General features: G+C 40.1%; 1 long non-coding RNA gene across 1 annotated transcript in view; it reads left to right on the top strand.

Moving 5' to 3' along the window:
* The window catches only part of LOC109118588, a 19,584-nt gene extending 9,357 nt beyond the window's left edge, over positions 1-10,227 (top strand). Inside the window, exon 3 of the long non-coding RNA XR_004518155.1 lies at positions 9,723-10,227. This is a non-coding gene — a long non-coding RNA (uncharacterized LOC109118588). The remainder of the gene's footprint in view (positions 1-9,722) is intronic.
* Positions 10,228-10,233: the final 6 nt, after the last annotated feature.

Here is a 10,233-nt window from a genome sequence, read left to right as displayed (position 1 = left end):
GGGTAAAGAGCCTTTTAGGAAACCGCAAATGAAGCAGGATGCAGCTAAATGCTCTGAAAGAAAGAAGCAGGAATTCAAGTCACTAACAGACACTGCTGTAAGATCAGAGATTTGTTTGTTAGTAAGACGTAGAAACTACAGTCTTTTTCTAAAATGAGTAAATACTTTGAAGTAGGAATGTGGTGGGAGAGTTTCCCTTCAGAAAAGAGAAAATAATAGATAATTTGCAAAATTTTGTTTCTTTTGCTTTGTATCCATTCTTTTTCCATGTTATGCCTCTTTTGCTTAATGAATATATTGAGCTTAACAATATAACAAAAGTATCTTTATATAGATTACCTCAACAAATATTCACAACCTTGGCAAGTGTTTATTATTACAATTGTATACAATAAATTTGGAAAAGAGGGAAAGACTTATCCTAGATTGCACTGAGAAAGTGACAGAAATAAAACTCAAGGTCAGTTCTTAATCTGAGCTATTTGTTCTTCACACCTAAACCAGCTTTATTTTTTAAACTTGTAGAATGTAATGATGAAAGTCCCCCTTCTGTGACTTTCTTTGAAAGGTAATACTATTTTCTTAGGCTGCTTCTAAAGTTTGTGTGCCTGGACATATTTACCCATTGTCACACCTGGTTAATGTGCAATGTTACAGAGAAGAGGACAAAGCAGGAGGTGAGAAGCACAGTCGATTCAGTCCCTGCAGCCCAGAGCTGGCACTGCAGGGAATAGGAGGAGCCTGGCTCCCTGGGGGCTCCATGGGTAAGACAGCGCCAGGCCTGACAGTGAAGAATAAACTTGCATTTCATGTGAGGCACTGTAACTTAGGGCCTCTGTAACACTAGTTAAATGAGTGAGACGAAGCCCCTGTCCTGAAGAAATTCAGGGTTACACTAAACTCGCACTTTAAACCTTGCCCTGTACATTCATACGCCGTCTCCGGTGGCAGTACATTTCAAAGGACAGGTGTAAAATAAAAAGATAACTCTGGGTATTACTGCAGGCTTCCCTAAGGCACTGGTATCTGCAGAATCTGTTCAAGCTCATCACCAATACCTCAAATGTGTGGAATGGGCCTATTCGCCCATCTGCTTCATACACGAGCAAGTCAAATCCAGGAACATACGAAAGGGATACAGCATTATGACTATCTTGAGGAGTTAAGCTTTTTCAGCCTCTGAAAATCAAAGTAACTCACCATTTCAACAGAAAATAGGCACAAATTGTGTATTACAGCAGACGAAGAAAAAACATTCAATAAATTCAATATGCATTCATTTTGAAAAATTTCAGCAAAGGAAACTTTCTTAACCTGATAAAAGGTATCTATAGTTAAGATCATAGTCACTGGTGAAAGACATTCCACTTCCCAAGACCAAGAAAAAGCAAGGAGGTCCATTTCCATTCTCACCGCTTCTGCTCAGTATTGCAGTAGTGGTCTTGGCCAGAATAACAGATCAATAAAAAGCACAGAAGTTGGAAGGAAAGAGTTAACAGTCTCTTTGCAGATTACATGATGGGATACTTAAAAATCTTAAGGAAACTACCCCAACTCATGACACAGTCAAGTAAATTTAATGAAGTCACAAGATATATGGTGAATACAAAAACTGCATTTCTATATTGCAATGAAAACAGAATAAAGTACAATTTACAATTTTATCAACAATATGGAAGACTCTGGCAATACACAACAAAGTATGTGCAAGGCTTACAAAACACTACTGTGAAAAGTGAAAGAAGAGCTCAACAGTGGAGCAGTATATCACATTCAAAGACAGAAAGATTCAACACTGTTCAGATGTCAGTTCCTCCAAACTGATCAATGAAGCCAACTGCAAGCTGGATAAAAACCCTAAAAGACATTTTTTGTCTTTGTTAAGCTGATTCTATATATGTAGAATATTTTTTAAAATCCTGAAAAAAAACAATTTGAAGACATGTGGGACTTGATTTCAAGGATTATTTAAAGCTACAATAATCACAGTAGTGTGGTATTGGCATAGACACTCACAGATCAATGAAATTGAGCACAGGAAGTAAAATCAGATCTAAACAGGGCCGGGGATTTAGCTCAGTGGTGCCACACCTGCCTGACAAGCTCAAGGTCTTGAGTTTGATCCCAGGTATTAAAAAAAAAAAAAAAAACTAATCTAAATATACAGTCATTTGATTTAATCTGATATAAAGGTCTCAAGATAATTCAATGGGAAAAAGAAAAATTTTCAACAATTCTGGCTAGGGTAACTACTTAACGATATGTGACAAAATGAAACAAGACTCCCACATTTCATGCCACAAAGAACAGGGGGAATGGATATGATCAAAGTATGTTATATACCTACATTAAAAAGTCAGGGAGGGGCCGGGGATTTAGCTCAGCGGTTCGGTAGCCTACCTTGCAAGTGCAAGGACCCGAGTTCAATCCCCGGTACCACAAAAAAAAAAAAAAAGTCAGGGAATCTCAGTCAATGAAACTATAATTGTGTTCACTAATACAAAATTAACATGAAATGGATCACAGACCTAAATGTAGAAGCCAAATCTATAAAGCTTCTAGAAAAAGACATAAAAAAAAAAAAAAAAACCTTCTATACCTTAGAACAGGCAGAGATATTTTTTTGGTACTGGGGATTGAACTCAGGACCTTCCACTTGTGAGGCAGGCAGTGGCACCACTAAGCTTAATCCTTAGCCCCAGGCAGAGATTTTTTTTTTTTTAATGTTCAAAAGCACTATCTTACAAATTAAAAACCTTCTGCACGGCAAAGGAAGCAACCAACAGAGTGAAGTGACAACCTACCAAATGGGGGAAAAAAACCTTGCCAGCTATTCCTTAAATACAGGACTAATATCTAGAATATATGAAGAACTCAAAAAAAATTACAGCCCCTTGAATGAAAGAACCAGTGGAAAAAAATGGGCAAATTAAACTAAACATTTCTTAAAAGAAGTATAAGTGGACAATAAATATATGAAAAAATGTTCAACATCACTAGTCATAAGGGAAATGCAAATTAAAACAACACCAATATTCCATCTTACTCTAGAAAAAATAACTATCATCAAGAAATAAAAAATAACTAATGCTGGGCCAGGGATTTAGCTCAGTGGCACTGCACCTGCCCTGCAAGCTCAAGGTCCTGAGCTTGATCTCCGGTACCAAAAAATAAAAATAAAAAATAATAATAACTAATGCTGCGGCAGAAAGGAACCCTCTACACTGTTGATGAAAATGTAAACTAATACAACTACTACTGAAATCAGTATGAAGATTTCTCAAAAAACTTAAACCTAGAAATTCCATCTGATGCATACTCCCCCTCTAGCTATCTTCCAAGCAAGTTAAATATATCATATTACAGTGATTCACCACCCCCATGTTTATAGCAGCACAATTTATGTAGCTAAATCCTGGAAACAGCCGATATATCATCAGCAGATGAATGGATAAAGAAAACATGGTATTTACATACGATGGAGTTCTACTCTACCACAAAGGATAAACTTGAGCCATTTGTAGAAAAAGGATGCACACCTTTAGACCATCATTTTATGTGAAATAAGCCAGACACATAAGCTTAACTATTGCATAATTTCTCTTACATGAGAAACACGAAAGGTAACTAAAGAGCAAAATAAAAGATAATAGGAAGAAGGGAAATAGACCTTTTTTAAACAGAAGAAGATGGAGAGAGAGAAAGAGAGAGAGAAAGATGAAAAAAGAATGAAGATGTGTTACATACATGTACCATCTCCCCACAGGAATGTAATCATTATGCACTGCATCATGTACTAATAAAAATAATAAATGAAAAAAGCATTAACCACAAAAGAAAAACTGGCTCAATAAATCTCTATTAAGTTCTCATCAAAAGAATGCCAGTCTACATAGAAATAAGAGGGAAAAAAAACACTTTAAAAATTCATTTAGAACCACAAAAAAATCCTGAACAGCTAAACTAATCTTGGCAAAACAAACCAAACAGGAGGCCTCACAAAACCTGACTTCAAAATATAGTGTACAGCTACAGTAACCAAAACAGATGGTACTGGCATAAACAGACAGACACACAGACCAATGAAACAGAAAAAAACCCAGAAATCTATAGCCAGTGAGTTTTAACAAAGGCACTGAGAGCATACTTTAAAGAAAGTCTCTTTAATAAATCATGCTGGGAAAGCTGGATATCCATTTGCAGAGGAAAAAAACTAGATCTCTAGCTATAAAGCATCCAAAAATCAATTCAAAATTAAAGACATCCTTACAACATGAAATTACTAGAAGAAAGCACGGAAGAAATGCTTTAGGGCAGTGGTCTGGCAAAGGTTTGCTGGACACAATCCCAGAAGCACAGGCAATCGGAAACTGACAAAACAGATGGCATCAACCTAAATGACTTCTGTACCATGAAGGAAATAATCACCAGAACAGAGCAACAACATCCAGAATGGGTGAAAATATCTATGAAGTATTCATCCAACACGTTAACATTCAGAACTCAACAACAAACCTATGACCTGAATAGAGAGCTCTCCAAAGGAGATAAATGGCCAAGAAGTCTATGAAAATATGCCCCACATTACTCATCACTGAAGGAATGCAAACGCAAACCATGGTGAGTATCATCTCGCACCACTCAGGATGGCTGTTATTAGAAAGAACAAAAAGATAAATGCTGGCAAAGACGTGGAGAAAGAGGAATTCTCATACACTGCTGTTGGGAATGCTCACTAGTACAGCCCGAGCGGAAAACAGTACAGAAGGACCTCAAAAAACCAGAAATAGACCTATCATACAATTCAGCAATCCCACCACTGAGTATGAGTCCAAAGGAAAGGAAATTGGTATGTTGAAGAGATACCTGCATTCCCTAATTATTGCAGCACTGTTAAAGATAGCTAAGACATGGGATCATACAAACACAGTGGAATATTATGAAGCCATGAAGATGAAACCATTTGTGGCAATGTGGATGAGCCTATGGAACACCGTTAAATAAAATATGCAGGCAGAGAAAGAGAAATACTGCATGATCTTGCTGCTATTGTACAAGGTGTAAAAAGTTGACCTTATAGAAGCAGAAAGCTGAACAGTGGTTAGCAAGACTGGAAGCACGGGACCAGAGTAGGATGGGGAGATGGTCAACAGCTGGGGGTGTACGGGACAGAAGGAAGAGCTTCCAATGTTCTGTACCACAGTAGGACAACTATGCTTCACAGCAATTGATTTTATGATTCAAAACAACTCATAGGGAAAACAAATGCTCCCGAGAAAGACACGATAGATGTTTATTCTGCCGGACGCCAGCTACCATGATCCGATCGCTGCTCACTGATACACATACTGAAACATCTCACAGTGCCCTATAAATATGTGCAGTTATCTGCAGTCTCTACTTGCAGTTGGTTGGCATAATAGGGGTACTTCAAAGTAAAAAAATTTTTTTTAACTTTTAATTTTTAAAAAGAAAAAAACTTAGGGCCAGGGATTTAGCTCAGCGGTTCGGTGGCCTGCCTTGCAAGCACAGGGGCCCGAGTTCAATCGCCGGTACCAAAAAGAAAAAAGAAAAAAACTTAAATCTGTAATTTTTTTCGGAACTGCCTCAGGGCCTGTATCTCATGAAAATGTTTCCAAATTATCATATTCCAAAGGGAAAAAGAAGCCAGCTTTTGAGATCTCTAAAAGAACTAAGGTGTGGTGGCACAGGCCTGTAATCCCAGCATTCAGGAGGCCGAAGCAGGAGGATCACTGCGAGTTCGACACCAGTCTGGGCTACAAAGTGAGTTCTAGCTCAGTCTCAAATACATAGTGAGAACCTGTCTCAAAAAAAAAAAAAAAATAAATAAAATAAATTTAAAAAATTTTTAAAAATTAAAGAACTAAGACTACTTCTGGTGGAGGAGCTGCCAAGAGCACAGCAGGGTGGCAACTGTGCCCTCGCTGGGCAGGAAGCAGGAAGCTGGCTCAGGCAGAAGTGAGCAGCCAGATGCTGCCCACAAAGCCATGCTGACAGCCCCCGGGGCGGAGATCCCGGACTCTAGTTCAGGACGGAGACTGTCTTGGTCCTCTCTAGTGACCCTGCCGAGGGAGTGGCAGTGCACAGCACCCCAATCTCCTGGCCCTGTTCCGCGGCAGGCAGCCAGACGGCCCAGGCACCCCCAGGCCACTGCGCACCCTCCGGGTACTGTAGCTCCAGTAGGTGAGTAGGTGGGGCTTCCACAGAAGCAACAAGATGAACAATTAATGGAAGCCGAGAAACCATGCCGGCTTACAGCCAAATACACACAGCTTGCAGGTGACAGAAACGGATCCAAATCTTGATTATGACCCTGAAAAAATTCTTTAACCTCTCAGCCTCAGTTTCTCTGTCCCTAAAATGGAGACAATGATGGTACCTACTTCATGGGAATGAAGGATTCAATAAGATAATATGCAGCATAAGTTATAAAATATGTGAACTGAAACAGAAACCGTGTCTAGAAATTTCTTTTACATGAAGAATGGAAAAGCAAGGCAAAGGATATGCTGCACAGGGGTAGAAAAGGGCAGGGCGGTCCTGAGAACCCACACTGACAACCTCCGCGTGGGGGTGGAGCTGCGGCCTCTCTTACGGAACAGTCTCACCATCTCCCAGACCCGGATGATCGAGGAAACTCCCCAGCCCCTCGCTCACACCTCTGCTCTGGTCTCCACCTCTGCTACTGAGCATCTCACTGCAGAGCTCAGTTCCGCAGCCCACACCTCCAGCCAGAATCGCCTCCCGCTAGGAAATAACTGACGTCATCCTTCATCGGCAGCTCCTTCCTTGTCCTTTTTATTTTCTCTTTTCAAGGTCAGGGACTGAACACATGGCCGCCCAGGTAATTTTGATCATGTCCAGCCACGAGAATGACTATTAGCGTTATTTGGTGCTACTCAACACACTAAAAATAAAGTGCAATCAGTACACATACATTTAAAACTTTTTGAAAACAAACACAAGCATTAATAAGTTGTATCTTCTCCAACAAAAGCACACTATTTCAAACACTTCTGTGGGACAGAATTTCCTGATAAAATATGCTCTGGTGCTGGTTTGGGCTCAGGGGACATCATATGGAGGAGGACACTGTGACCTAGTTTTCAGAGAGGTGAGCATTTCAAAGCTATCCACACTGCTAGGCTCCTCTATGTGTGCAGGTGTCCTGACTCAGAAGCCCTGCTCAAGGGATCCTCCTGCCTCAGTCTCCTGAGTAACCACTGAGGGTGTGTAATTTTATTTTGTTTTTGGTTTTTTGTTTGTTTGTTTTTTTGTGGTACTGGGGATCGAACTCAGGTCCTCGCACTTGTGAGGCAGGCCGCCAAACCGCTGAGCTAAATCCCCGGACCTGGGTGTGTAATTTTAAATTAGAATATATATATGATATAACAGTTCTTCATCAAGATACTATACATCTTCTAAATTCTCCAAAAGAGGAGGGTCTTGCTATGTAATTCAGGCTGGTGCTGGACTCACTAGTATCCCAGGCTGGCCTGAACTTGGAGGTAATCTTCCAGCCTCAGCCTCCTGAGTTCTGGGATTACAGGTGGGTGCCTGGCAAAATTCTCAAACTATAAGTTATATAACTTAAGCAAGCTTAGTAAATTTATCATAGATCTATAGAAATATCGGCAAGACAGCTTACTTTGTCTGCACTCACTTTACATTTAAGCTCCAGTTTCTCAAGGAGATCAATTTAGGGACACAAGCAGGGAACAGGAGGCCCTGTAGGGTCAAGGTCATTGGATGAAGGGCTGCCAGTCCTCTCTGTATGGTTCCGAATCTACTCTTCACCTTTATTCTGTCTTTGCACATATATCTTGCACTCAAAATGTAACGAATATGCAGGGTTACATAATTCTGGGGTTTATTTTTATTTTATTTTATTTTATTTTATTTTATTTTATTTTATTTTATTTTATTTTATTTTATTTTAGATAAGGTCTCACTAAATTGCCCATGTTGGGCTGGAACTTTTGATTCTCCTGCCTCAGCCACCAAAAGTTCTGGAATTACAAGTGCGCACCCATGCCCAGCCTAGACTCTTATTTTTAACTGTCCCAATTCAACTATGTAGTTGCGACTGACCTGGAACTCACTATGTAGTCCAGGCTGGTCTCAAACTCATAGTGATCCTCCCGCCTCAGCCTCCCGAGTGCAGGGATTACAGGCGTGAGCCGCCACGCTGGCACATAATTCTGCTCTTTTATTGTAAGGATTTTCCAGCAAAAGGAGCTAAATGAAAAAACAATTCATCCTGTTGAACAGCCATCTAAATAATGAACTGAGCTACACAATCATCTTTTGGGACTTGGCCATGACCACATGTCTTGGGCAGATTACTCATAGCAATATAGGCTCACCCTCCCCCAAATGTAAACTTGACTAATAATTCACTATCACAAAACAATGGAAATCAGAAGTCTTAAATTTTAATCTTACTAGTTATGCGACCTCAAGCAAATCACAAACCAAGACTCAGCTTCTAGTTCTTAAAAATGAAGATAACATTTGTCCATCGTATCTCACAATGGTGTTATTAGGATTATACGACATGATATGCACAAGAGTAATTTGAAAACAAAACTGAGCTATAAAAATGTAAGGTCATATTATTAACAAATTCTACTGAACTGCCAAATATATTTGGATATGTTTTTCACCATACACAAAACTAAGAAAATTCTAAATTATACAATTTTTTTAAAAAAAATGCTTCAATGTTTTTACATAGTAAAGCTTCTATGTGTCTTTCTCACATATTCATGAAACTCCGACTGCCAATTCTGAGTCCAAAGCAGTTAGCGTAACTGTACATATCAGTACTATCCCAAGAGTGAATCTGGGGTTTGGTTACAGCTCAAGTCATTTCCCAAAGAACAGAAGTGGCCAAGAAACACAGGGGAAGCTTTCAACATCACTAGTCATTTGGGAATGGAACATCAAAACCACAGAGACAGCTTCCTGACACTAGGAAAGCTAAAATAAAAAAGGCAGACAATAACAAGTGTTAGTGAGGAACTGGAGAAACTAGAGCCCTCCTGCTCTGCTTGGGTATGTACAATGGCACACTCAGAAGAACAGCTGGCAGTTTCTCAAAAAGTTAAAGGTAGAATTATCACTTTCACTCCCAGGCAAATATCCAAGAGAAACAAAACATATAGGCACACAAAAACCAGTACACATATGTTCACAGAAGCATTATTCATAACAGGCAAAAAGTAGAAATAACCCAAAAACAATCATTATTTTAAATGATGAATCCTGATGAATGGATAAACACAATATGGTATATCCATAAAATGAAATATTATACAGCCGTTAAAAGAAATGAGATACTGATGTAAGCTACATCATGGATAAGCCTTGAAAGCTTTATGCTAAATTAAACCAGACCTGAAAACTCGCATTTTATTATTCTGTCTATATGAACAGAATTATGTTAAATAAAAGGCCCAAAATAGGCAAACCCATGGAGACAGAAAGTAGATTGGTAGTTCCCGGGGAGAAGGGAATGGGAATGCGGGGAATGGCTGGGGTTTATGGTCTGGAGCCAGGCAGTGGTGTTAGCTACACTACATTTCGAACATACCAAAAATCACCTAACCATACTCTGAAAAGGGGTGAATGATGACACGAGAATTGCATCTCAACTTAAAAATGAGTGAATTCTAAGAACCTTCGTTTCCTCTCCCCAGTCCTGGGCCAGGCACACACACATCAGGGCTGCACCTTAAGTCTCACCTGGACTCAGAAGCTGTCTGACACTGGACCCCAGCTGGCCATTTCCAAAGGGGATGGGCATCCTCAACTAGACACTTCAAACAAACTGCTGAAGACAGGCAGAACATTTTTAACCATAAAGGGAGGTGGTAGCTGAGTCCACAAGACGGAAGGTCCAGCTAAACGGCGGTGTGTATCCAGTCCTGGATCTCTACACTCGTAACACTGTGCATCAAGTAAGTCCAGAGGGAAGTTTGACCTTCGTTCTCAGCCATCACCAGGAACCTCCCCCTGCCTGTCTTTAAACTGACTCATACTGACCACTCTCTGTGAAAAATTTTAAACACAGAAGGATTACTGCAGGCTATCTCGACACTGCTACCACGTCACGCTTCGGACTGCAGGCGCCTTCTCCAGGACCTTCCCCACTCACCAAGCCTGGTGCTCTCCACTCCCTCCAGCTGTCCTCACCTCAGAGAACAGCGC

The sequence above is a fragment of the Fukomys damarensis genome, unplaced genomic scaffold (genome assembly GCF_012274545.1).
Source record: "Fukomys damarensis isolate Sample0158 unplaced genomic scaffold, DMR_v1.0_HiC HiC_scaffold_19, whole genome shotgun sequence".
Taxonomy (NCBI): Eukaryota; Metazoa; Chordata; class Mammalia; order Rodentia; family Bathyergidae; genus Fukomys; species Fukomys damarensis.
Note: the sequence above shows the minus strand (reverse complement) of the source record. Positions and strands in the feature narration are given on the sequence as shown.